Source organism: Rhinoraja longicauda, chromosome 44 (genome assembly GCF_053455715.1).
Source record: "Rhinoraja longicauda isolate Sanriku21f chromosome 44, sRhiLon1.1, whole genome shotgun sequence".
Classification (NCBI taxonomy): domain Eukaryota; kingdom Metazoa; phylum Chordata; class Chondrichthyes; order Rajiformes; family Arhynchobatidae; genus Rhinoraja; species Rhinoraja longicauda.
In genome coordinates this window covers 934151-961291 of record NC_135996.1, presented here as the reverse complement: position 1 = coordinate 961291, position 27141 = coordinate 934151, and the positions used below count along the sequence as shown (strand labels likewise).

Here is a 27141-nt window from a genome sequence, read left to right as displayed (position 1 = left end):
ACAGCGGGCCGCTTCTTAAGTAATAAGATATGGATCAGCGGGCCAGAGTTTCTCTGTAGACCAGACAGTGAATGGCCAACGTTTAAGCTGGAAACTGAAATCCTTGGCAATGATCTGGAGGTCAAACAAGACATTGTAGTGAATGTCATTAGTAAGGATCCGCTAGATTCCACAAATTATCTACAAATTATCCACTTACTTACTTTTCATTATGGAATAGATTGAAGACTGTGATGGCTTGGTTTCTTAAATTAAGAACAATGCTTTTGCAGTGGTCTCGTAAGAGAAAGAAATTCGGACTGCTATGAGTAGTTTGGAAATGGATCCTGACATGTTGAAAGTCAAGGTGGACACGAGAATATTTACCTTTAATTCAGGAACGTCAACGATGGTTGAGAGTGAGAAGAAATTTTATTCCAGGTGATAACGTTTTGGTGGTTGATTCTACGGCACCACGAGGTTCTTGGTTGATGGGCAGGATACTGGAGATTGTGCCGGACATTAAAGGTTTTGTGCATACGGTACGACTTCAATCTAAGGACAATATTTCGGTAAGACCAATAACCAAGATATGCCTGCTTCTGGAAGGTGAAGAAGATTGAAGAATTGCGAAATAAATTTGTACGCTGATGTATATGTAATGAATATTGTTTTGTTATTGGATGAATATTAAGCTTTTATAGCTCCTTTGATATCTATTAGTAATTGCTTCGTTATATACGCAGAACAATTAGGGGCCGGTATGTAGAAGCCATTAATGCTTAATTCAGTTATTGTTATTGTGTTATGGCTATGTTTTAATATTTCTAGTTTATGTCTTTTTTGCATGCATGAAGTGTCATTACAAATATGCTGGGGCAGTTTGAGGTTGAGAAGTAGGTGGTGCTGAGGCTGTGGAAGAGCATTAAGATGGATAGGTCCCATGGCCAGATGGGATCTATCCCAGGTTATTGAAGGAGGCAAGAGAGGAGATTACATGGGCCATGACAAGGATCTTTGTTTCTTTAATCACAAGTGATGCCCTGGAAAACTGGAGAATGGCCAATGATGTTCTTTTGTTTAACCTAGAAACATAGAAAATAGGTGCAGGATTAGGCCAATCAATATGATGATGGCTGATCATCCAAAATTAGTACCCCATTCCTGCTTTTCCCCCATATTCCTTGATTCCGTTAGTCCTAAGTGCTAATTCCAACTCTCTCTTGGAAACTATTAAGAAGGGAAGTGGAGAGAATCCAGGGAACTCTAGACCAGTGATCCTCACATCAGTGGTAGGGAAACTATTGAATTCCTCAAGATAGGATTTATTCGTAGTTAGAAGAGAATAGGCTGATTAAGGATAGCCAGCACGACTTTATACGCAGCAGGAGGTCTTTTTTTTACGAACATGAGTGTATTTCTGGGGGGTGACGAAGGAGATTGAAGTTGGGTGGTGGATGTTGTGTGCATGGATTTTAGGAAGGCTTTTGATTACGTCTCTCATGGTAGGCTGATCTAGAAGATTAAGATGCATCAAATTCATAGTGACTTGGTCGTATTGATTCAGAACTGGCTGACTCACAGAAGACAGAGTGTTGTGGTGGAAGGAAGATATTCTGGTTGGATGTCTGTGACCAGTGGAGTTCTGCAGAGATCTGTGCTGGGACATCTGCAGTTGGTGTATAGGCAGATGCCATCATTTTAACTTGACATCATGTTCGGCTCAAGGAATGTGGACCAAAGGGTCCATCCCTCTGCTGTGTTGGTCTATGTTCAAGGAATCATTAATGGTCGACTTAATGAATAAAATGAATTGATTCAACGTTTCATTGGAACGATTGCCTATTGGTACTGTTTAAAGAGTTTTGTGAATCGTCATTCAAATAATTAGGCTTCGTCAAGATATTCCTTTTGCCATTGTGGTGTTGACCTACATCTAATTTGGCTCATGGGCATAAGTGATGGTTGTACCGCAATGGAGATTGCTTGGGACATTGTATAGTATTGGTATTGGTTCATTATTACCACGTGTAACTCGGTTCGTTTTATGTGCCATCCAGGCAACTCATAGCATGCATGAAGACAATCAAACCATTCCTTCTCTCCAGAGATGCTGCCTGTCCTGCTGAGTTAGGCCAGCATTTTGTGTCTACCATTCCCGACTACAACAGGGTGTGCAAACGGTGAAAGGAAAGAGAGTGCAAACTGAACGTTACAATTTAGAGCAGCACAGTAGAGCAGTGGTAGTGTTGCTGCTTCACAGCGCGGGAGACAAGGGTTCATTCCTGACCATGGGTGCTATCTATACAGTGTTTCTAAGTTCTCCCTGTGACCGCATGGTGTTTCCCCAGGTGTCAGAGTCATGGAGGTATACAGCGTGAAAACAGGCCCTTGGCCCAATTTACCAACGGCGACCAATATGTTCCATCTACACTAGTCCCACTTGACTGCATTTGGCTCATATCCCTCTAAGCTATCCTGTCCAAATATTTATTAAGTATGACATAGTTCCTGCCTGAACTACCTTCCCTGGCAACTCGTTCCATAAACCCACCATCTAATGAGTAAAAAAGGTATCTCTCAGGACCTATTAACTTTATCCCCCCTCACATGTGTCCTCTGGTTCTCGATTCCCCCACTCTGGGCAAGAGACTGTGTGTTTATCTGATCTACTCCTCTCATGATTTTGTACACCTCTGTAATATCACCCCTCATCTTCCTGCACTCCCCTGCTCAACCTCTCTCTATAGCTCAGACTCCAGAGTCCTGGCAACATCCTTGTCAATCTTTTCTGTACCCATTCCAACTTAACAACATCCTTCCTTTCAATTGGTACCCAAAACTGAAATACATGCTATAAATGTGGTCTCATCGTCTGATAACATGACCTCTCAACTTCGATGTTGAATACTTTGGCTGATGAAGGCCAATGGGCCAAAAGCCTTTTTTGCCCACCCTATCTACCTGTGACTCCGCCTTCAAGAAATCTTGAACCTACACTCCGAGATCCCTCTGCTCTACAACACTCCCCAGAGCCCTACCATTCACTGTGTTGGTCCTGTCCATGTTAAACTTGTCAAAATTCAACATCTCTCATTTCTCTGTATTAAATTCCATCAATCATTCCATGGCCCACCTGACCAACTGATCAAAATCTTGCTGCAAATGTTCACTACCATCTTCATTATGTACAATACCATCCACTTTAGTGCTTGGGCTGCTCCAATTTCCCCCCACGTTCCAAAGACATGCAGTTTTGTTGATAAATTGACCCTGGTGTGTTGAATGTGAAACATGTAGAGCCCTTTGTACCTTTGTTTGTCTGAACTTTCTCTGTAGTTTATATTAGTTTAGAGATACAGTGTGGAAACAGTCTCTTTGGACCACTGAGTCTATGCCGAACAATGATCACCTGTACACCAGTTGTGTGATGCAGGAAAAACATTCCCAATGTTGAGGGGCTCAGAACCAGGGGCCACAGTCTTAGAATAAAGGGGAGGCTGTGGCGGCTCCCAAGGGTCGGGCCATACTACTACCGACCCCTCGGCACGGGAATGGACCAGTCCCGGGAGGCGGTCCTGGACTCAGGTATATAAGGACAAGGTTTGGGCGCCAAGCCATCCCGGCAGACTAGACCCGTCTGAGACCCACGATACAATAAATATACCTTCCCAAAATACCTGGCTCCTTGCCTTTATCGACGGGCTACATTGGTGACCTCGACGGTCCATTCATTAGGATGGACAGAAAAACAGAATCCGACCGCCCGTCCGGCTCGCAGGCCGACCAGGCCCCAGCTGTCGACGCGGTAGGAATCAAGCTCCCGACCTTCTGGACCACCCGGGCTCGCGTTTGGTTTTACCAAGCGGAGGCCCAGTTCCAGCTGCAGGGCATCACAGTGGATAACACCCGGTTTTTCCACCTGGTGGGAGCCCTTGACCAGGACACGGCCGAAGAGGTAACGGAGTTCCTCCAGGACCCACCGGCCGACGGTAAATATGAAGCCCTTAAGGAGCTGCTGCACCAAACCTACGGGCTAACCCGAATGGAGCGGGCCGAAAGGCTCCTCCACATGCCAGGCCTCGGTGACCGGCGCCCATCTAGCCTCCTGAAGGAGATGGTCGCGCTGCTCGACGGGCACAGACCGTGCCTGATGTTTGAATATACGTACCTGCACCTGCTGCCGGCCGACATTCGCCTGCAGCTCACCGACGCCTCCTTTGCAGACACCCGGGCCCTCGGCAGGCGCGCGGACGCGCTGTGTGCGGCGCGCCATGATGACGTCAGTGCGCTAAACGTCACTCGAGAAGCGCCCGATGTTCTCCGGTCGGGCGGGGGAGCTGTGGAAGGAGTGACAGCTACGTCCCGGAGGCCTGCGAGATCGCCCCCGGTGGCCATTGCGGGTCGTGCACCTGCAGTCCCACACCAGCAGGCTCCAGCCAGCACCAGCAAGAGGTACTGGTGTTATTACCACCAGCGCTGGGGTGCGGCAGCCCGACAATGCCGCCAGCCGTGCACATTTCCGGGAAACGCCGGGGCCGGCTACCAATAGTCCCTGCGGTGGCCGGCCAGATTCACCGCCTCTTCGCCTGGGATCGGCGCTCCAGGAGCCGCTTCCTCGTGGATACCGGGGCGGAGCTGAGCGTCCTGCCCCCTTCGCCGCTGGACATTCGTTCTGGGAAGTGGGGGCCCATCCTCACCGCGGCAAATGGGAGCATTATTCAGACATATGGCGTCCGCACGGTCCACATCGTTTTCGGCGCCAGTCATTTTACGTGGCTGTTTACGATCGCCGACGTCTCCCAGCCGTTGCTCGGGGCCGACTTTCTGCGGGCTCATTCTCTCCTCGTGGACGTCAGGCAGCAGCGCTTGGTCCACTCCGCCACGATGGAGCCCATCGCGTTGCGGCTGAATGACCCCATTATACGCCCGCTGTCGTCCGTGGACTCCCATTTCGCTCGGGTGCTGGCGGACTTTCCGGATATTATGGCCCCGCAATTCCGGTCGTCAACCCCCAAGCATGGGGTGTACCATTACATCACAACTACCGGCCCACCCCTCCACGCACGAGCACGCCGACTCCCGCCTGAGAAACTACGCCTGGCACGACAGGAGTTCCGCACGATGGAGTCCTTGGGGATCGTCCGCCCTTCCAACAGCCCATGGGCATCTCCACTCCACATGGTCCCCAAGGCAAACGGGGGCTGGAGGCCTTGCGGGGATTATCGGCGGTTGAACGTCGCTACCGCCGAGGACCGATACCCCGTGCCCCACATCCAGGACTTCAACGCCCATTTGGCTGGGGCCACGATATTTTCAAAGGTGGATCTGGTGCGAGGTTACAACCAGATCCCGGTCCACCCGGAGGATGTACCCAAGACGGCAATCATCACGCCGTTCGGACTCTACGAGTTCGTACGGATGCCGTTCGGCCTCAAGAACGCCGCGCAGTCATTTCAGCGGTTAATGAACGGCGTGTGTCGCGGGCTGGATTTCCTATTTGTCTACCTTGACGACATGTTGGTAGCCAGCCGCTCGCGGCAGGAGCACTGTGCCCACCTCCGGCAGCTTTTCCAGCAGCTCAGCGAACACGGGTTGGCCATAAACCTCGCCAAGTGCCGCTTTGGCGTGGCCACAATCGACTTTCTCGGCCACCGTGTGTCCTCGCAAGGAGTGGTTCCCCTGCCGGACAAGGTAGACGCCATCCGCCGGTTTCCCCGTCCATCCTCGGTGCGTGGCCTGCAGGAGTTCGTCGGCATGGTGGCATTTTATCACCGGTTCCTGCCATCCGCGGCCCACATCATGCGGCCGCTATACGAGCTGCTGGCGGGCAAGCGTAAGACCGTCGTGTGGACCGACGAGGCCGTAACAGCCTTTGACGGCGCGAAGGAGGCCCTGGCTCGGGCTGTGCTGCTTGTTCACCCACGGGAGGATGCCCCGACAGCCCTTACGGTGGACGCCTCAGAGTTGGCGGTTGGTGCCGTACTGGAGCAACTCACGGACGGGGGTTCGCGCCCCCTGGCCTTCTTCAGCCGGCACCTCGACAACGCCCAGAGGAAGTACAGCGCTTTCGACCGCGAGCTCCTCGCCCTGTACCTGGCCGTTCGTCACTTCCGCTATTTTCTGGAGGGCCGCCCGTTCACCGCTTACACGGACCACAAGCCGCTCACTTTCGCCCTGGCAAAGGTCTCCGACCCATGGTCCGCCCGACAGCAGCGCCAGTTGGCCTACATATCAGAATTCACCACCTCCATCCGCTTTATCGAGGGGAAGGAAAACCGGGTGGCCGACGCATTGTCTCGCCCCGCCATCAATGCCGTGTTAGAAGTGGCACCCGGCATTGATTATTCTGCCCTGGCGGAGGCCCAACTAACGGACGGGGAGATGCCCGCCTACCGGACTGCCATCTCTGGCCTCCGCCTTGAGGATGTTCCCCTCGGCCCCGGAGCGACGACGATACTTTGCGATGTGTCGGCAGGTCAGCCGCGCTCCATCGTCCCGGCCGCATGGCGCAGGAGGGTGTTCGACGTGGTCCACGGGCTGGCTCACCCATCCATCCGGGCAACGATCTCATTGGTAGCTGCGCGCTTCATGTGGCATGGTCTGCGCAAGCAGGTTGGCCAATGGGCCCGCACCTGCATTCCGTGCCAGACGTCTAAAATTCAACGCCACGTCCGGGCGCCACTCCAAGGGATCGGTCTACCCTGCCGCCGTTTCGACCACCTGCACGTGGACATTGTGGGCCCGCTCCCGCCGTCCCGGGGCATCACCCACCTCTTCACGGTGGTGGACCGCTTCACGCGGTGGCCGGAGGCCATACCACTGGCTGATACGTCTACGGCCACATGCGCTCGTGCGTTGGCCGCGCACTGGATTGCTCGCTTTGGTGTGCCGGTGGTCATCTCATCGGACCGGGGGCCACAGTTCACCTCCGAGCTGTGGTCGGCCATGGCCCACCTGTTGGGGGTGCGGCTGCACCACACCACGGCCTATCACCCGCAGGCAAACGGCCTGGTGGAGAGGTTCCACCGGCAGCTGAAGGCAGCGCTGAAGGCGCGACTCGCCGGCCCCGACTGGATGGACGAGCTACCATGGGTTTTGCTGGGCATCCGGACTGCCCCCAAGGAAGACCTGGCTTCATCCTCAGCGGAGCTCGTCTACGGGTCTCCCCTCACGGTGCCTGGGGAGTTTGTGCCCTCGTTGCCGGGGCGAGAGGAACCGCCCTCATCCACCCTACATCGCCTCCGAGAGCGAGTTGGCAAGCTCGCACCCGTGCCGACGTCCCGCCATGGGACATTCCGCCCTTACGTGCCATCGGCCCTCCAGGACTGCGCCTTTGTGTTCCTGCGCCGTGACGCCCACCAGGCGCCACTCCAGAGGCCGTATGAAGGCCCGTACCGGGTGCTGGAGCACGGACAGACAACCTTTGTTTTGGACATGGGGGGCCGGCCGGAGGCCGTGTCAATTGACCGCCTGAAGCCGGCCCACTTAGACATCGACCAACCGGTGCGGGTGGCCCAGCCTCGGCCACGAGGTCGCCCCCCTTTGCGGGTCCCACCGCCTGTCCCTCCAATCATATCATATCATATCATATATATACAGCCGGAAACAGGCCTTTTCGGCCCACCAAGTCCGTGCCGCCCAGCGATCCCCGTACATTAACACTATCCTACACCCACTAGGGACAATTTTTACATTTACCCAGCCAATTAACCTACATACCTGTACGTCTTTGGAGTGTGGGAGGAAACCGAAGATCTCGGAGAAAACCCACGCAGGTCACGGGGAGAACGTACAAACTCCTTACAGTGCAGCACCCGTAGTCAGGATCGAACCTGAGTCTCCGGCGCTGCATTCGCTGTAAAGCAGCAACTCTACCGCTGCGCTACCGTGCCTCCGCCGGCCCCTCTGTCGACCGATTACCGTACGCGGTCCGGTCGGGTTGTGCGACCACCAGTGCGTTTCGTGCCTCCGGATCTGGGGGGGGTACTGTGGCGGCTCCCAAGGGTCGGGCCATACTACTACCGACCCCTCGGCACGGGAATGGACCAGTCCCGGGAGGCGGTCCTGGACTCAGGTATATAAGGACAAGGTTTGGGCGCCAAGCCATCCCGGCAGACTAGACCCGTCTGAGACCCACGATACAATAAATATACCTTCCCAAAATACCTGGCTCCTTGCCTTTATCGACGCGCTACAAGGCCATTTAAAACTGAGGTGAGAAGAAACTTTTTCACCCAGAGAGTTGTGAATTTGTGGAATTCTCTGCCACAGAGGGCAGTGGAGCCCAAATCACTGGATGAATTTAAGAGAGAATTAGATAGAGCTCTGGGGGCTAGTGGAATCAAGGGATTTGGGGAGAAGTTGGGCACAGGTTACTGATTGTGGATGACCAGCCATGATCACAATGATTGTGGATGATCAGCCATGATCGCAATGAATGGCGGTGCTGGCTCGAAGGGCCGAATGGCCTCCTACTAGACCTGTTTTATATGTTTCTATGTTCTCAACTGTTACTCCATTTCCTGTATCACCTTCATGAATCATTTTTGACACTTCATTGTACTGATTTAACATGTTATTTTTTGAATGCAAGGAAAACATCGTTCTTCAAATTAACAGATTGTCTGGTTTGTGACTGTCCCAAGATCTGCGCCCGTCAGCAGGAGATGCAAACCTGGGTAATTTTCAAGATCAGGCATATCTTGAGTTCTATAAATGAGGGTCATCTCGGGATCTGAACAACACTGCAGACTGAACGGGCTGGGCGCACCGAAAGCTCAATCACGTTCTCATAAAAGGAACCACAGATCTGTGCAACAGTTGGATTGGATGGAATTCAACAGAGATCATTTACTGTGTTCGTTTGCATTTAATTTCTGATGTCTGTTTTTTTTTAATCTATTGGAAGCATTTTGAATAATTTGCTGATTTCGATAACGCATGCCTCCGGCAGAGCTGGACAGAAACGAACCCTCCAACAGCAGGATATGATGGACGATTTTTCCATTATATTCTACTCCCTTCTTACCGCGATTGGCATCCCTGGTAAGCACTTCTTGCAACAGATTAATTACGGGGAATTGACGACGTCAGACTGGCGAAATAATTGTATCCTGTTTTTATTTTCCTCACTCTTCATTTGTTGTTGAAGTTCCATTCATTATCAACAGTTCGCTGGTGGCGTTGCTTCATTTTCCGCCCTTTTGTATTTAGAATTATTTCACCACATAGTGATTGCTAGGTTACTAAATGTCGACCGGCGTGGCAATTCAGTTATACTAATTTTTCGTCTCGTACTTAGTATGCAAACTTAAAGCACACGGTATTGTGGGTTCAGTATTGATGTGGATAGAGAACTGGCTGGCAGACAGGAAGCAAAGAATAGGAACAAACGGGTCCTTTTCAGAATCATATCATATCATATATCATATATATACAGCCGGAAACAGGCCTTTTCGGCCCACCAAGTCCGTGCCGCCCAGCGATCCACGTACATTAACACTATCCTACACCCACTAGGGACAATTTTTTTACATTTACCCAGCCAATTAACCTACATACCTGTACGTCTTTGGAGTGTGGGAGGAAACCGAAGATCTCGGAGAAAACCCACGCAGGTCACGGGGAGAACGTACAAACTCCTTACAGTGCAGCACCCGTAGTCAGGATCGAACCTGAGTCTCCGGCGCTGCATTCGCTGTGAAGCAGCAACTCTACCGCTGCGCTACCGTGCCGCCAGAATGGCAGGCAGTGACTAGTGGGGTACCGCAAGGCTCAGTGCTGGGACCCCAGCTATTTGCAATATATATTAATGATTTGGGCGAGGGAATTGAATGCAACATCTCCAAGTTTGCGGATAATACGAAGCTGGGTGCAGTGTTAGCTGTGAGGAGGATGCTGGGAGGCTGCAACGTGACTTGGATAGGTTAGGTGAGTGGGCAAATGCATGGAAGATGCAGTATAACGTAGATAAATGTGAGGTTATCCACTTTGGTGGCAAGAACAGGAAAGCAGACTATTATTTGAATGGTGGCCGATTAGGAAAAGGGGAGATGCAACGAGACCTGTGTGTCGTGGTACACCAGTCATTGAAAGTAGGCATGCAGGTGCAGCAGGCAGTGAAGCAAGCGAATCGTATGTTGACATTCACAGCGAGGGGATTTGAGTATAGGAGCAGGGAGATTCGGCTGCAGTTGTACAGGGCATTGGTGAGAGTACACCTGGAGTATTGCGTACAGTTTTGGTCTCCTAATCTGAGGAGAGACATTCTTGCCATAGAGGGAGTACAGAGAAGGTTCACCAGATTGATTCCTGGGATGGCAGGACTTTCATATGAAGGAAGACTGGATAGACTCGGTTTGTACTCGATTGAATTTAGAAGATTGAGGGGGGATCTTATAGAAACTTACAAAATTCTTAAGGGGTTGGACAGGCTAGATGCAGAAAGATTGGTCCCGATGTTGGGGAAGTCCAGAACAAGGGGTCACAGTTTAAGGATAAGGGGAAAGTCTTTTAGGACCGAGATGAGAACGTTTTTTTTCACACAGAGAGTGGTGAATCTGTGGAATTCTCTGCCACAGAAGGTAGTTGAGGCCAGTTCATTGGCTATATTTAAGAGGGAGTTAGATGTGGCCCTTGTGGCTAAAGGGATCAGGGAGTATGGAGGGAAGGCAGGTACAGGATACTGAGTTGGATGATCAGCCATGATCATATTGAATGGCGGTGCAGGCTCGAAGGGCCGAATGGCCTACTCCTGCACCTATTTTTTATGTTTCTATGTTTCTACTCTCGAGCCTAGCTCATCGGAGATGATCAACAATTTCCATGGAAATGCGGACATGTTCCCTTATTGTCATGGGCTGCAATGCGACCGCTCATCCGAATTATTTGAAGACTTCCTATGTCGTTCGAGTGCCTTCAAAATGCACCGACGCAATTCAAACTGTGCATGTCCGCAACACGATCCAAACTTCTCGCTGTAGCCTTAATGTTGGGGGTAAATGTACCCGATCTTTTATTTTTAAATCTGATCTAATTTGCTTTTATATTGAAATCGTCTCTAACCGTTAAAATTTGACAAGTTAGTTACCAAGGCGAAGTTTCAAAGACGTCTTGTTGCTCGACAGCTACATAACTCCCCGCCCGCTTCATCGGTTTGGGTGTTTGTTAACACATTGCTGGTGAATACGCGCGGGGGCTGTAATCCCTGCGAGGGACCACAGTAAAATGACCGGTATAAAGCACTTCATCGGAGCTATGAAAATGAGACCATTTATTCCCATTCTGGTTGTACAGATGCGCCGAGGTTATGGATGTCCACGAGGCGTAAATGTCCTGAAATTTGTTTTTCAGAAGCGCGTTGATTGTCTGTTGCAATTTATCACGTTGTTTCTTTTACTTTCTTCCTCTCAAGTTAATCTGCTTGCAATCGTCATTCTCTGCCGTGGAAAGTGTGGTCTCTCCAAATGCATCACCTGCTATCTCGTGTCGATGGCTGCGGCGGATCTAATGGTTATGACCATCGAAGTCCTGATGTACGAAATGATTCATGCATACAAATCGTACCCGTTTTTTCATGATTCATCTTTGTACAACCTGCTCATGGTTCTTAGAAATGCTCCGTTCTGTCACTATACCTTTTGCAAGGTGGTTTTAGATTGGTCTGTGTGGCTTACGGTCGCTTTCACCTTCGATCGGTTTGTGGCCATTTGCTGGGCTAAGTTTAAGACAAAATACTGCACCCCAAAAATTGCGGGATTGATTATTGGCACAATCTGCGTCGCCTTCTGTCTAAAGAACATACCTTTTTATTTCCGGTACATGACGATATTATTTAATTATTCCGGTTATTGGGAGTGTAGAAGTAAACCCTCGCTTCGTGATACTGGAGAGTTCCAGGTTGTTTATTGGATGGACATACTGTTGAACCCGCTGCTTCCTTTCTTCCTCATTTTGACTCTCAATTCACTGACTGTCAGTCGGATCCTAGTGGCGAGCAAACGCCGCCGGGCGCTTAAGTGACAGAGGAATGGCAGCAAGCAGCGAGATCCTGAGATGGAGACCCGGCGACAATCCATCATTCTCCTCTTCACTCTGTCTGCGAGTTCCCTTCTGTGCTGGGCGACAACCACGCTGGTCTTCATTCTCATGAGATGTCTCTACACAGACCTGGAGACGTCTATCCGGCTTTATTATGCAAAGGAAGTGGGGTATGCCGTTCAGCTTCTCAGCTGCTGCGCAAACACCTTTATTTACGGAGTGACTCAGACCAAATTTAGAGAGGAACTGAAGATTGCGATCAGCTTTCCCATTACTCCGTTCGTTAAAATGTTGAGGTACTGTGTATCGAAAGGTAAAATGGCCCAATAACATTCTTCTATTCTGAGAAAACAGAGAAGTTCTGCACTTTTACTGGACACGACCTCGGTCCACCCAGTGCACGCTAATCTGATATTAAATCTAATCGTCACCGTCTGAGACGTCTCGATTCATTCATTTCCAATATAGAATGTAAAGATTAGTTTCAAGTCGGGACTAATTTTCAAACACATTTTGTTTACGATCAATGACGTATTGTGAGTTAACGTTGTTGGTATCGTGCACAGATACGGATAGCGACACACCCTGTGATTCTCAACGTCTCCCCGACGCCTGTGAAACACTGACAACTGTTATCGCTGTATTCAGTGACTGATTCCATTATTTACAGTGCATTCAGGAAGTATTCAGACCCCTGCACTTTTCCACCATTTGCTACGTTAGCCTTATTTAAAAATTGGTTAAATTCATTTTTTTATCATCAATCTACACACAATACCCCATAATCAATAAAGCGAAAACAGGTGCCTAGAAATTTTTGCAAATTAATTGGAAAAAAATAACTGAAATATCACATTCACATAAGTATTCAGATCCTTTACTCAGTACTTTGTTAAGGCACCTTTGGGAGCGATTACAACCTTAAGTCTTCTTGGATATGACGCTACAAGCTTGGCACACCTGTATTTGGATAATTTCTCCCATTCTTCTCGCTTGAGAGCAGATCCTCTCAAGTTCTGTCAGGTTGGATGGGGAGCGTCGAAGTACAGCTACTTTCAGGTCCCGTCAGAGATATGCGATCACGTTCAAGTCCGGGCTCTGGCTGGGCCACTCAAAGACATTGTTACCAAACCACTCCTGCGTTGACTCCGCCCCAGTCTGAGGTCCAGAACGGTCTGGAGCAGGTTTTAATCAAGGATCTCTCTGTACTTTGCTCCGTTCATCTTTCCCTCGATCATGACCGGTCCCCCAGTTCCTGCCGCTGAAAAACATCCCCACATCCTGATGCTGCCACCACCATGCTTCACTGTAGGTATGGTATTTGTCAGGTGATGAGCGGTGCCGCTTGGCATTCAGGCCAAATAGTTCAATCTTGGTTTCATCTGACCAGAGAAGCTTGTTTCTCATGGTCTGAGAGTCCTTTAGGTGCCTTATGACAACCTCCAAGCGGGCTGTCAAGTGTCTTTTACTGAGGAGTGGCAACCGTCTGACCACTCTTCCATAAAGGCCTGGTTGGTGGAATGCTGCAGATATAGTTGTCCTTCTGGAAGTTTCTCCCATCTTCACAGAGGACCTCTAGAGCTCTGTCAGAGTTACCATCGGGTTCTTGGTCACTTGCATGACCAAGGACATTCTTCCCCAATTGCTCAGTTTGGCTGGGCGGCCAACTCTATGAAGAGTCCTGGTGGTCCCCAATTTCTTCCATTTAAGAATGACGGCGGCCACTGGGCTCCTCGGGACCTGCAATCCTGCAGAAACTGTTTTATACCCTTCCCCAGATCTGTGTCTCGACACAACCCTGTCTCGGAGGTCTACGGACAATTGCTTCGACTTCATGGCTTGGTTTTTGCTGTGAGATACACTGTCAACAGCGGGACATTATATAGACAGGTGTATGCCTTTCCAAATCATGTCCAATCAATTTAATTTACCACTGGTGGACTCCAATCAAGTTGTAGACACATCTCAAGGATAATCAATGGAAACAGGATGAACCTAAGTTCAATTTTGAGTGTCATAGCAAAGGGTTATGTAAATGTGATATTTCAGTTACTTATTTTTAATCACTTTGTAAAAATTTCTAAACATCTGTTGTCGCTTTTTTATTATGGTGTATATGTGTACATTGATGATTAAAAAAAAGAATTTAATCAATTTTAATATAAGGCTGTAACATAGCAAAATGTGGAAAAAGTGAAGGGGTCTGAATACCTTCTGAATGCACTGTAGTAAAGTAACGCTTCAAATCTGCGCGGTGTGAAATATAGATACCAATGATCACAATATAGCCACCGTCGCTTCCTACCCGAGGACTCTCCGCACATCGCCACTTCCCCAATGCTCCCCACGCTCGGAACTCCACTTCCCACTTCGCCCGGCGCCCCCTGTCTGACTCAGCTACCCGGAGCGGGACATTCCACGACCCGACTTACCCGCCCAGGCTGTTCCGCCCCAATGGTCCAACCTACCCCTTAATGGGACCCTCTTCACCACTCCCTTCGCCATGCCCCTTATCGCCCGGATCCACAATCCGCCCGGCATTTCCACCTTGCACCCCTCCGCCAGGCGCCCTCTCCGGCCCCTCCCCCCTCCCCCAGCCCCACTATATCACCCCCATTTACCACTATTTCCATTTGCCTTTCCCCCCTTCTCCCCTCCTTCTACCGGCTCCCTTTCGCCGCAAGCTCCCACTTGCTCGGTTGCTCCCTGGCCCAACACCCTCTGTCCCGTCTCTCTGCCGGTGCCCCTCCCTGGCCGGCTCCCCTCGCCCGCAATCCCTCCCCCTCCCAACGTGGACCGCCCCCTTCACACAGACCCCTCTTCCGTGGGCTCCGATACGCCCAGCCCCCAATTCGCCCGTACCAGCCGTGCCCCCTAATCCCGATCATTACTTCATCCACACCTTCCTTGCTCGACCCAACCCAAACCCTCCCCCCCCCCCCCACACACACACCACCACCCCTTCGTACGGGACTTCCTCCCTCATCGCCACATCTTCCCCGACTCTCGGCACAGCACGCCCCCACTCTCGCCCAACGCACCCCCCCCCTCCAGTTCCATCGTTCTTCATTCCATATTGCAGTCCGTACCACCCCTGAACGCTTACGGAGGTGGACAAGAGGAATTTGCGAGCTCGCCTCTACCAACACTCCCCGCACCGTCGATCGTGCTCACAGTTACCGGCCGGACAGTGGAAAGTGAAAAGGTCTCTCCGCCTTCCAGCCAAGCGGTTACCGAGGAGCGAGAGCGAGATCAGCGAACCCCAATTGCTATTCGTTCAGTGGAACGACCTGAGCAGACGGATGATTCGGAGGCTTATCTCCGAGAGTTGAGAGTTTACTCCGCGATTATGCCCAGGTCTTGTTCATGTGTTCATGGTGGCATTCACCATTCCTTGTCCATGAGCAGCCACAGTTCTCCCGGCAGTGACGGTTCCCTTGCGTGTATCATCCCCCCCAACCCCCTCCCCGCCGCCAGTGACGCACCCCACACCTGCACTGATGGTCCCCACGTCAGTGACCCTCCCTCGCCTGCGATCCCCGCCCAACCCGCCAGTGTCTTGGAATCACACATTTTGAAGTTTCATACAATGCGACCACGGTGGCGCAGCGGTAGAGTACAGCGCTTACAGCACCCGCGGTTCCATCCCGACTACAGGTGCTGTCTGTATGGGGTTTGTACGTTCTCCCTGTGACCGCATGGGTTTTCTCCGAGATCTTCGGTTTCCTCCCAAACTCCAAAGACGTACAGGTATGCAGGTTAATTGGCTTGGTGTATGTGTAAATTATCCCCAGTTTGTGCAGGGCGGTGTTGATGTGTGGGGATCGCTGGCTTGCTGATGAGGAAATGGACCCATAAACTCCTCCAGGCCCCGAGCTGACACTGGGGAGGAGAGACCAGAAACAAAAAGGTGACATATCTCAACTCGCCCGTCTACCGTGCTGTGGGCTTCAGTGAGGAGTTTCGGGATATCCCTGGGACCTGGAGCGAGGAATTGTACAAGTTCGGCTACACCCCCACTCATCCTACCAACGCCATCATCAAGTTTGCGGATGACACGACTGTGGTTGGACTCGTCTCAGGAGATGACGAGACAGCCTACAGAGATGAAGTCCAAAAACTGATAGGATGGTGTGCGGAAAACAATCTGGCTCTGAATCCTTCCAAGACAAAAGAACTCATAACAGACTTCCGAAGACACAATATGGGCTACACACCACTGCATATCAGCGGGGTTTGTGTGGAAAGGGTCCCTGCCTTCAAGTTCCTGGGCACGCATATTGCTGAGGATCTCTCCTCGACCACAAACACCATAGCGGCAGTCAAAAAGGCACAGCAGCGGCTCTACTTTCTGAGGATCCTCAGGAAGAACAACCTGCAAGAGCAGCTGCTAGTGACTTTCTACCGTTGCACCATCGAGAGTGTGCTGACGTACTGTATTTCTATGTGGTACACCAGCAGCTCAGAGGCAAACAAGAAAGCCCTTCAGAGGGTCATCAACTCTGCAAAGAAAATCATTGGTTGCCCATTGCCCTCTCTAGAGGAACTTTACTCCCTCCGCTGCCTCAGCAGAGCAGCCAACATCCTGAGGGATCCTTCCCACCCTGGTCATCAGCTGCTCCAACTGCTGCCCTCTGGTAGACGGTTCAGGTCCATTACATCACGGACTAATAGACTCAAGAACAGTTTCTACCCCAGTGTCATACGTGAGCTGAACACTGCCAGACACTCACATAAAACTGAAGGGAAGGAACGGAACTGATCGGAACACTGTGTTACTTGTCAGAAAACATAAGCCTCAATTTAATACAAGTTTACATTCTACTGCACTTATATTGTTAACATTTGCTAAACTTATTACATGTTACAACCGACCGCACCTTATATTTAATTACATTATTTCTTTTTTTTTTTAAACGGCACTTGCAATATGTTAGCTCTCATTGCTGTGCAATAACTTGCTGTCTTGATTGCACTGTACACTGCCTCGACCGTATTGTAATTGTTTTGTCTATATTGTATTAGAGGTCAGTTTGTTTAATTCAGTAGATTAGGTTTAGCTTGTTATGGATAAAGGTTTATCCTTTGTACTGTCTGCTGTGTGTGATTGCATCATCTGGACTGCTTTAATTTCGCTGTACTTTGTGTAGTGACAATAAAGGTTTTTTACAAATTTACAAATTTACAAACTCTTGGATGGTGAGGTGCGGGAAGGTGTACACCGCGCTCCGGTCTGAATCCTCTCTCTGTAGAAGTTCGATCAGGAACCTGGACAGGAGCTGGCAAGGCTGCAGATTGTACTTGATTAAATCTCCATCTGTGAACACAATGTTCTTCTCGGACACTCATGTGAAGGCCATCTGACCAACCCTCAGTAACACGTCACGGAGATCTGTCACAGATGAGAGAAGCCAAAGAACGTTCTGCCGAGGCAATGCTGCAGGCCAGGAAGCAACGTGACAGCGTGGAGCAACTGGCAGGGACAGCGACCGACACAGAAGCACCAACTATCGGGGAGAGCAGCGTCGACAGCGCTCCACTTTCAAGGCCAATAGATGACAGCACCACCACACATTGAGTACCCGAAAAGGAAACCTGCCCTCGCCCACCACCCCACGCCACAGCAGACATCCGTGCTCGAAGGAACTGTAATAATAATAATAATAATAAGCATTTATTTTATATAGCGCTTTACCAGGAGCTCAAAGCGCTTTACAAAAACAATCATAACATAAAAACAAACAAACTACCCTGTAAAGCAAAGTATCCGGTTGCAATGTCTTGCAATTGGATTCAGCACCTGGAGACCCGGCTCTATTACGTCGATATATAAGCACGAGAGAAGCTGGGCAACGGAGAAGCTGAGAGTGCAAACATCTTTCAGTTTAGCTGCTAATATGTATTAGTTTTTAATTTTTTTTGTATAATAGTACTAGTAATAGTTGTAACTTGTATTGTTGACAATAATAAAAGTATTTACCTATACATACAGTTGTAATTCCTTGATGTGAAAGTGGGGAGGTTGTTGTTCCTTTAAACACATGCACCCGGTGATACAGACACACGCGCACACACAACCGTCACGGACTCACACGCGCACACACGCGCATACGTACGCGCACAGAGTGAAGCTCCCTCCGCACAGTCCTGTATCTCACACACTCACGGGGATGGGATAGGGAGCAGAAAGGGAGGAGAGGGGGGGGGCACATGGAGGGAGGGAGTGGGAGAGTGGAGGAGTGAGGGAGGATAGGAGGGTCACACGAACTGAGGAGGAGGGGTGAAAGAGGGAGAGAGGGACGGAGGGAGGTAGAGGGGGAGTGGAGGAGGGAGGGAAGAGAGTGTCACACGAAGGGAGGAGGAGGGGTGAAAGAGGGAGGAAGAAATGGAGGAATAGGATTGAAAATTGGTAAAGTAGCGCCAAACATGTATCGAACCAGTCTAAACGTCTTCTGGAATATTATTTACACATCTTGTCACGTATTAGAATGGGTTAGAGACATTAAGAGGGAAACTATCCCCATTAAACACCCACACCACCCTGTACACGCTAACTTATCTCTTATTATTGAGACGGTGGTACAAGAAACTGAGAATTGTAATCTCCAGATTCAAGAGAAGTTTCTTCCACCAGCCTTCATGGCCTTGAACCACCCTGCACACAACCCGAGTCAGCACCAAACTGCGGACATTACGCTATGAATGTTGCACCACATACCTTGGCTTCAACAATGTGGTCTCTCTTACATTGGAGAAAACAATGCGCAGATTTAATGATCAGTTTGAGGAGCACCTATTTTCAATGGTGACCCTGTGTTTCCAGTTGCCCACCATTTTAATTCCCCGTCTCCTCCTCTGTGCCCCCCTGCGCTGTAATATAGAGGCCCGTGCTTCAACAGAACTGCTCATCTTCTGTCTCAGCATGATGCAGTCGGCTGGGCTCAGTATTGAACTCTACAACATCAGGTCCCTCATATTCTCTGCATGCACCAGAACTGGCCATTTCTCCTGTACGTCATCGACCTGCAATATTCGCTCAGATTCCCTCCCTCCATTAGCGCAGGCTGACCTGCTGGACATGTCCCAATGCCCTGCATTTGTGATTTTACATGTCCCTTTTTATTGTCACTCTCTTACTGCCCTCATCTCACAGCCTTTGTACCATTGGTGTATTCTCTCTATAGTCACGTTAAACACTGACCAGATCTCACCTGCAACTGATCCATATGGTGACGCTGGTCTTGCCCTATCAGAGATATTCCCCATGTGCCATCCATTACTTCGATTTCTCTACGGCTTGAAACATTTTTTTGTCTCTTTTCTACACTTGATGGAGGGTTTTTGAACAAAGCTTTGCTTCTCTCTCCACTAGTGCTGCCTCACCTGCTGAATGTTTGCAGCATTTTCAGTTTGACACTGAAAATGATAACCAGTGGAATTTAATAAGAGGAAACGTGTGACGTGGGATTATTTATGTCTAGCAACACCAGTGTAGACACAGACTTTTAACGTTCAGATCAATGGATTTTCACAAGATCTCAGTTCCCAAAAACTGCAGCTGTTGCAAATCTGAAATTTAAAAAAAGAACACATGAAATAAGCAGTTCAAAATATTCAGCGTTTATTTCAAACTTGCTGTTCCTATGGTTGCTTTTGAAACACATTGTGATGTTCATTATAACTTCAGTAAACCGATCTTTTCTTTTGAGTTCAGTCTCTATGGTTTTGCATCATCTGCTCATTGTGACCATTGACCACGGAAAGGATGGCAGGTGTTGCACTGCTTTTGTTTTGCGGTTTTCACCACGGTGACCATTGTCGACGTGAAACTTCATCACAATGGAATTGTTCTCCAACCAATAAATAGCAGCAACTGCTGAAGATCCTTCACTCAGACACAGCTCCGTCTCTTCTGAGTGTCGCTAAAGAGCGCGGATGATGTTTTCCTCTTGGTTCGCTTACCTAATGAATGGGTTCAGAAATCCTCAGGCATGCGGACCAGGTGACCGCTGTGAAGGTGAAGGAAACGCACTCGCTGACAATGAGAAAGCCAAACCGGGTGCAAGTAACGCTCAGCACAACACCACTCCAGCAGCAGTAATCCACGTTTTGGAGAGTGGAGGAAACACTGCTGGTGGAGACAAGGCAAAACTGCCTCAGGAGGTGGCAGGACTATCAAAGGCAATGGCAGAGGGTTAGCCTGAGAAAGGCTCTCTGTCATTTGGTGTCCATTATCCTGTTGCAGAACTGAGGCAGATGAGAGAAAGCGAAAGAACATTCTGCCAAGGCAATCCTGCAGCCTGGTAAGCAAGGTGACAGCGTGGAGCAACTGGCAGGGACTGTACCCGACACAGACGCAACAACTATTGGGGAGAGCAGCATCGAGAGCGCTCCAGTTCCAAGGCCAGTAGATGACAGCTCCACCACGCTTGAATACCCAAAGAGGAAACCTGCCATCTTCCACCGCCCCACTCCAAAACAGACACCCGTGCTTAAAGAAACTGTAAAACAAAGTATCCGGTTGCAATCCATTGCAATTGGTTTCAGCACCTGGAGACCCGGCTCCATCACTTCGATCTACAATCACCAGAGAAGCTGGGCAATGGAGAAGCTGAGAATACAAACATCTTTCAGTTTAGCTGCTAATATGTATTAATTGTTTGCTTTTTTTCGAATAGTGGTAATAATAATACTAGTAACTTGCATTGTTAACAGTAATAAAAGTATTTACCGTGACATTCAGTTGTCATTCCTTCATGTGAATGGGGGTGGGGGGGATGTTGCTTGTCCCTTTAAACGAATGAACTCAGTGTTGCATGCACACGTGCATGCACACACATTCACACGCACGCACATTCACACGCGTGCACACTCACACACACACCCACACTCATGCACAAACATGCACGCACACACACACACATATACAGAGTGAAGCTCCCTCCGCACCGTCCTGTATCTCAGACACTCACTGGGATGGAATAGGGAGCAGAGGAGGGTCACATGAAGGGAGGGGGTGGGGGGAGTGGAGGAGGGTGGGAAGGCAGGAGGGTCACCCGGAGAGAGAAAGACGGAGGGGGTGGAAAAGGGAGGGAGGGAGAGGGGGAGTGGAGGAGGAAGGGACGGAGGGAGGGAGGTAGGGAGAGGGAGGGAGGGAGGGAGAGGGGGATGTGGGAGGGAGGGTGGGAGGGAGGGAAGGAGGGAGGGGGGAATGTGGGAGGGAGGGAGGGGGGGATGTGGGAGGGAGGGAGGGAGGGAGGGAGGGAGGAGGGAGGGAGGGAGGGAGAGGGGAATGTGGGAGGGAGGGAGTGGGGAAGAAGGGGAAGAGGGAGGGAGGGATGTAGGGAGGAGAGTAGGGTGACGGGGAGGGGAGGGTGACGGGTAGGGAGGGAGGAGAGGAGGGTGAAGGGGAGGGAGGGAGGAGAGGAGAGTGAAGGGGAGGGAGGAAGGAGAAGAGGGTGATGGGGAAGGATGGATCAACTATTTCCACTTCCGCACCATTGATCCTGATTTACGCATGCACACCGCCATGCTTCCAGAATTTAATAAATAGTCCCTTCGTCTTGATGACATTGAGTGGTAGGTTATTGTTCTGACACATAATGTCAGTAAAGTTCACTGTCTCTTTCCTGAACTCCGCCTCATCATTGTTCCACAGCCGACCCATCACAGTGGTGTCGACAGCAAACCTGCGGACGAAATCAGAGCGAGTGCAAAAGCAGTATCGTAGAGATCATCCTTGCAGGACGCCGATGTTAAGACTTATTGTGGAGGGCGCTGTTATGTTGCAGCGGTAGAATTGCTGCCTCACAGTGCTAGTAGCGCCAGAGACCCGGGTTCCATCCTGACCACGGGTGCTGTCTGTGTGGAAATTGTACGTTCTCCCCGTGACCGCGTGGGTTTTCTCCGAGATCTTCGGTTTCCTCCCACATTCCACAGACATACAGGTTTGTCGGCTTGGTATACGCGTAAACATTGTCCCTGATTTGTGGGTGAGATTGTGAGAGGCCCAGGAGCGGTTGGAGCAGCTTCCGGGCGGTAGGTTTAAAAACCGAGCGCCGGGCTTTGTTTTCACAGAGGCCCAGGAGCGGTTGGAGCGACGTGTGGGCGGGGCCCGGGAGGGGTTGGAGCGACGTGTGGGCGGGGCCCAGGAGCGGTTGGAGCGACGTGTGGGCGGGGCCCAGGAGCGGTTGGAGCGGCATGTGGGCGGGGCCCAGGAGCGGTTGGAGCGGCGTGTGGGCGGGGCCCAGGAGCGGTTGGAGCGGCGTGTGGGCGGGCCCCAGGAGCGGTTGGAGCGACGTGTGGGCGGGGCCCAGGAGCGGTTGGAGCGGCGTGTGGGCGGGGCCCAGGAGCGGTTGGAGCGGCGTGTGGGCGGGGCCCAGGAGCGGTTGGAGCGACGTGTGGGCGGGGCCCAGGAGCGGTTGGAGCGACGTATGGGCGGGGCCCAGGAGCGGTTGGAGCGACGTGTGGGCGGGGCCCAGGAGCGGTTGGAGCGACGTGTGGGCGGGGCCCAGGAGCGGTTGGAGCGGCGGGTGGGCGGGGCCCGGGAGCGGTTGGAGTGGCGCTTGGGCGGGGCCCGGGAGCGGTTGGAGCGGCGTGTGGGCGGGGCCCAGCAGTGGTTGGAGCGGCGTGTGGGCGGGGCCCAGGAGCGGTAGGAGGCGGTTGGAGCGGCGTGTGGGCGGGGCTCAGGAGCGGTTGGAGCGGCGTGTGGGCGGGGCCCAGGAGCGGTTGGAGCGGCGTGTGGGCGGGGCCCAGGAGCGGTTGGAGCGGCGTGTGGGCGGGGCCCAAGAGCGGTTGGAACGGCGTGTGGGCGGGGCCCAGGAGCGGTAGATGCGGCGTGTGGGCGGGGCCCAGTAGCGGTTGGAGGCGCTTGGAGCGGCGTGTGGGAGGGGCCCAGTAGCGGTTGGAGCGGCGTGTGGGCGGGGCCCAGGAGCGGTTGGAGCGACGTGTGGGCGGGGCCCAGGAGCGGTTGGAGCGACGTATGGGCGGGGCCCAGGAGCGGTTGGAGCGACGTGTGGGCGGGGCCCAGGAGCGGTTGGAGCGACGTGTGGGCGGGGCCCAGGAGCGGTTGGAGCGGCGGGTGGGCGGGGCCCGGGAGCGGTTGGAGCGGCGCGTGGGCGGGGCCCGGGAGCGGTTGGAGCGGCGTGTGGGCGGGGCCCAGCAGTGGTTGGAGCGGCGTGTGGGCGGGGCCCAGGAGCGGTAGGAGGCGGTTGGAGCGGCGTGTGGGCGGGGCTCAGGAGCGGTTGGAGCGGCGTGTGGGCGGGGCCCAGGAGCGGTTGGAGCGGCGTGTGGGCGGGGCCCAGGAGCGGTTGGAGCGGCGTGTGGGCGGGGCCCAAGAGCGGTTGGAACGGCGTGTGGGCGGGGCCCAGGAGCGGTAGATGCGGCGTGTGGGCGGGGCCCAGTAGCGGTTGGAGGCGCTTGGAGCGGCGTGTGGGAGGGGCCCAGTAGCGGTTGGAGCGGCGTGTGGGCGGGGCCCAGGAGCGGTTGGAGCGACGTGTGGGCGGGGTCCAGGAGCGGTTGGAGCGACGTATGGGCGGGGCCCAGGAGCGGTTGGAGCGACGTGTGGGCGGGGCCCAGGAGCGGTTGGAGCGACGTGTGGGCGGGGCCCAGGAGCGGTTGGAGCGGCGGGTGGGCGGGGCCCGGGAGCGGTTGGAGCGGCGCGTGGGCGGGGCCCGGGAGCGGTTGGAGCGGCGTGTGGGCGGGGCCCAGCAGTGGTTGGAGCGGCGTGTGGGCGGGGCCCAGGAGCGGTAGGAGGCGGTTGGAGCGGCGTGTGGGCGGGGCTCAGGAGCGGTTGGAGCGGCGTGTGGGCGGGGCCCAGGAGCGGTTGGAGCGGCGTGTGGGCGGGGCCCAAGAGCGGTTGGAACGGCGTGTGGGCGGGGCCCAGGAGCGGTAGATGCGGCGTGTGGGCGGGGCCCAGTAGCGGTTGGAGGCGCTTGGAGCGGCGTGTGGGAGGGGCCCAGTAGCGGTTGGAGCGGCGTGTGGGCGGGGCCCAGGAGCGGTTGGAGCGGCGTGTGGGTGGGGCCCAGGAGCGAATGTTGCGTCGTGTAGGCGGGGCCCAGGAGCGGTTGGAGCAGCGTGTGGGCGGGGCCCAGAAGCGGTTGGAGCGGCGTGTGGGCGGGGCCCAGGAGCGGTTGGAAGCGGTTGGAGCGGCGTGTGGGCGGGGCCCAGGAGCGGTTGGAGCGGCGTGTGGGCGGGGCTCAGGAGCGGTTGGAGGCGGTTTGAGCGGCGTGTGGGCGGGGCCCAGGAGCGGTTCGAGCGGCGTGTGGGCGGGGCCCAGGAGCGGTTTTAGCGGCGTGTGGGCGGGGCCCAGGAGCGGTTGGAGCGGCGTGTGGGCGGGGCCCAGGAACGGTTGGAGCGGCGTGTGGGCGGGGCCCAGGAGCGGTTGGAGCGGCGTGTGGGCGGGGCCCAGGAGCGGTTGGAGCGGCGTGTGGGCGGGGCCCAGGAGCGGTTGGAGGCGGTTTGAGCGGCGTGTGGGCGGGGCCCAGGAGCGGTTGGAGCGGCGTGTGGGCGGGGCCCAGGAGCTGTTGGAGCGGCGTGTGGGCGGGGCCCAGGAGCGGTTGGAGCGGCGTGTGGGCGGGGCCCAGGAGCGGTTGGAGCGGCGTGTGGGCGGGGCCCAGGAGCGGTTGGAGCGGCGTGTGGGCGGGGCCCAGGAGCGGTTGGAGCGGCGTGTGGGCGGGGCCCAGGAGCGGTTGGAGCGACGTGTGGGCGGGGCCCAGGAGCGGTTGGAGCGGCGTGTGGGCGGGGCCCAGGAGCGGTTGGAGCGGCGTGTGGGCGGGGCCCAGGAGCGGTTGGAGCGGCGTGTGGGCGGGGCCCAGGAGCGGTTGGAGCGGCGTGTGGGCGGGCCCAGGAGCGGTTGGAGCGGCGTGTGGGCGGGGCCCAGGAGCGGTTGGAGCGCCGTGTGGGCGGGGCCCAGGAGCGGTTGGAGCGGCGTGTGGGCGGGGCCCAGGAGCGGTTGGAGCGGCGTGTGGGCGGGGCCCAGGAGCGGTTGGAGCGGCGTGAGGGCGGGGCCCAGGAGCGGTTGGAGCGGCGTGTGGGCGGGGCCCAGGAGCGGTTGGTGCAGCGTGTGGGCGGGGCCCAGGAGAGGTTGGAGCGGCGTGTGGGCGGGGCCCAGGAGCGGTTGGAGCGGCGTGTGGGCGGGGCCCAGGAGCGGTTGGAGCGGCGTGTGGGCGGGGCCCAGGAGCGGTTGGTGCAGCGTGTGGGCGGGGCCCAGGAGCGGTTGGAGCGGCGTGTGGGCGGGGCCCAGGAGCGGTTGGAGCGGCGTGTGGGCGGGGCCCAGGAGCGGTTGGTGCAGCGTGTGGGCGGGGCCCAGGAGCGGTTGGAGCGGCGTGTGGGCGGGGCCCAGGAGCGGTTGGAGCGGCGTGTGGGCGGGGCCCAGGAGCGGTTGGAGCGGCGTGTGGGCGGGGCCCAGGAGCGGTTGGAGCGGCGTGTGGGCGGGGCCCAGGAGCGGTTGGAGCGGCGTGTGGGCGGGGCCCAGGAGCGGTGTAAAAACGTTCCACTCACTTCAAAATAAGTGGTCTGGAGGAAGCCGCTGAATGGGCGTAACCCCGGGGTTGTATTTCTGCTTTTTGTTCGTACTTTTAGTTCAGGGTTCAGTGAGTTCAGGGTTCGGTGAGTTAAGGGTTCAGTGAGTTCAGGGTTCAGGGAGTTAAGGGTTCAGTGAGTTAAGGGTTCAGTGAGTTAAGGGTTCAGTGAGTTCAGGGTTCAGTGAGTTCAGGGTTCAGTGAGTTCAGGGTTCAGTGAGTTAAGCGTTCAGTGAGTTAAGGGTTCAGTGAGTTAAGGGTTCAGTGAGTTCAGGGTTCAGTGAGTTCAGGGTTCAGTGAGTTCAGGGTTCAGTGATTTAAGGGTTCAGTGAGTTAAGGGTTCAGTGAGTTAAGGGTTGAGTGAGTTAAGGGTTCAGTGCTTTTTAGTAAAGGTACAGTTTAAAGGATTATGATTTTTTAAAGTGTGTGTGAGTTGATTTAATTTGGGGGTAAGACATGTCAGGTGAGATCGGCCCCGTGGAATGCTCATCCTGTAACATGTGGGAGATCAGGGATATTGTCGGTGTCCCTGATGACTACATGTGCAGGAAGTGTGTCCAGCTGCAGCTCCTGGCAGACCGCATTGAACGGTTGGAGCTAAGGTTGGACTCATACTGGAGCATCCACGATGCTGAGAAGGTCGTGAATAGCACGTACAGTGAGTTGGCCACACCGCAGGTAAAAGATAAGCGGACAGAAAGGAGACGGGTGGCCACTCGCCAGCGTAGCAGTAGGCAGGTAGTGCAGGAGTCCCCTGCGGTCATCTCCCTCCTAAACAGATATGCCATTTTGGATACTGTTGGGGGAGATGGCTCATCAGGGGAAGGCAGCAGCAGCGAAGTTCATGGCACCGTGGGTGGCTCAGCGGCAAAAGAAGGGAGGAAAAAGAGTGGAAGGGCTATAGTAATAGGGGATTCAATTATAAGGGGAATAGATAGGCGTTTCTGCGGCCGCAAACGAGACTCCAGGATGGTATGTTGCCTCCCTGGTGCAAGGGTCCGAGCGGCTGCAGAACATTCTGGAGGGGGAGTGTGAACAGTTGTCGTGGTGCACATTGGCACCAACGATATAGGTAAAAAATGGGATGAGGTCCTACAAGGTGAATTTAGGGAGCTAGGATATAAACTTAAAAGTAGGACCTCAAAGATAGTAATCTATGGATTACTACCAGTGCCACGTGCTAGTCAGAGTAGGAATAAGAGGATATTTCAGATGAATACGTGGCTTGAAAAATGGTGCAAGGGGGAGGGATTCAAATTTCTAGGACATTGGAACCAGTTCTGGGAGAGGTGGGACCAGTACAAACAGGACGGTCTGCACCTGAGCTGGAATGGAACCAATGTCCTTGGGGGAGTGTTCGCTAGTGCTGTCGGGGAGGATTTAAACTAATGTGGCAGGGGGATGGGAGCATGAGCAGAGAGACAGAGGGGTGTCAAATGAGGGTGGAAGCAATAGGTAGCAAGGTGAAAAGTAAAAGTGGCAGGCAGACAAATCCAGGGCAAAAATCAAAAAGGGCCAATTCTCAACATAATTGTATAAGGGGTAAGAGTGTTGTAAAAACAAGCCTGAAGGCTTTGTGCCTCAATGCAAGGAGTATACG

The 27141-nt window shown here is 53.4% G+C and overlaps 1 long non-coding RNA gene and 1 pseudogene across 1 annotated transcript; one reads left to right on the top strand and one right to left on the bottom strand.

Moving 5' to 3' along the window:
* Nucleotides 1-27141, top strand: part of LOC144612316 (tumor protein p63-regulated gene 1-like protein) — a 316908-nt pseudogene that overhangs the window by 105154 nt on the left and 184613 nt on the right.
* Nucleotides 5-4255, bottom strand: LOC144612394 (uncharacterized). Its single transcript, XR_013549661.1, has 4 exons — nt 4151-4255; nt 977-1064; nt 367-581; nt 5-114 (listed from the first exon to the last, which is right to left on the bottom strand). It is a non-coding gene; the product is annotated as an uncharacterized LOC144612394 (long non-coding RNA).